Raw genomic sequence first — 819 nt, forward strand, 5'->3', positions numbered from 1 at the left:
ACACACACACACACACACACACACACACACACACACACACACACACACAGAGCAACATAACAGAATCTTGCAGCTGCCAAATTATTATTTCTCCCACAGTCACCTCTCTTTTTCTCCATCCTTTTCTTAATCTCTTTGTTATTTTGCTTCTCTTTCCCTTTCTCTGTTTTCCCAATGTTTTCTCCTATTTTTTTTTTTTTCATATAATTTTCCTAATCATTGTTATGAAAGCCAAGAATTAGTTGAGGAAGGAAATTAGAGAGATTACCAATTACCAGAAAACAACATGGGTACATCTTTAAATAAGATATTGAATATATTTTAGGAGAGTTATCGTATTTTTCTGTCCTTTCTTTGAGCTATTTCTGTTGTTTTTTTTTTTGTAATTGTTTAATTATTATTTTCATTTATTGTTATTCTAGTTGTTTTGTGTTTCTTTTTTTCTTTTTTTGTTTATTTGTTTAACCTTACATTAAACCAACTAATTCACTCCTGATATCAACTGACAAGGAATATAAGAATCACAATGTTATTCTAGATGCTAGCTTTTAAGAGATCAGCCTTCACTACTTCATCCAGTGTCTTCCTGGATCTCCCTTTTCTACAGGTTTCATTTACTTTATAGCATCCAGCACAAGACATCTTCTGCTTGTCCCTGGCTTAAAACTACCTCTTCGCTCTTTCATACATTCCCCCCTACTTAGTCAAGAGGGCTTTTCCCTTTCCCCCCCTTTTTTCTTTATTCTTGTCTCACAAGTTATTTAGCAACCTCACTAGTGCCAACAGCACAAAAAAAAAGAACAAAAAACAGCATACATT

General features: G+C 33.6%; 1 protein-coding gene across 1 annotated transcript in view; it reads left to right on the plus strand.

Annotated features, from left to right (window-relative positions):
* Nucleotides 1-819, plus strand: part of LOC106878824 (uncharacterized) — a 241418-nt gene that overhangs the window by 186504 nt on the left and 54095 nt on the right. The window lies entirely within an intron of this gene.

The sequence above is a fragment of the Octopus bimaculoides genome, chromosome 4 (assembly GCF_001194135.2).
Source record: "Octopus bimaculoides isolate UCB-OBI-ISO-001 chromosome 4, ASM119413v2, whole genome shotgun sequence".
NCBI lineage: Eukaryota > Metazoa > Mollusca > Cephalopoda > Octopoda > Octopodidae > Octopus > Octopus bimaculoides.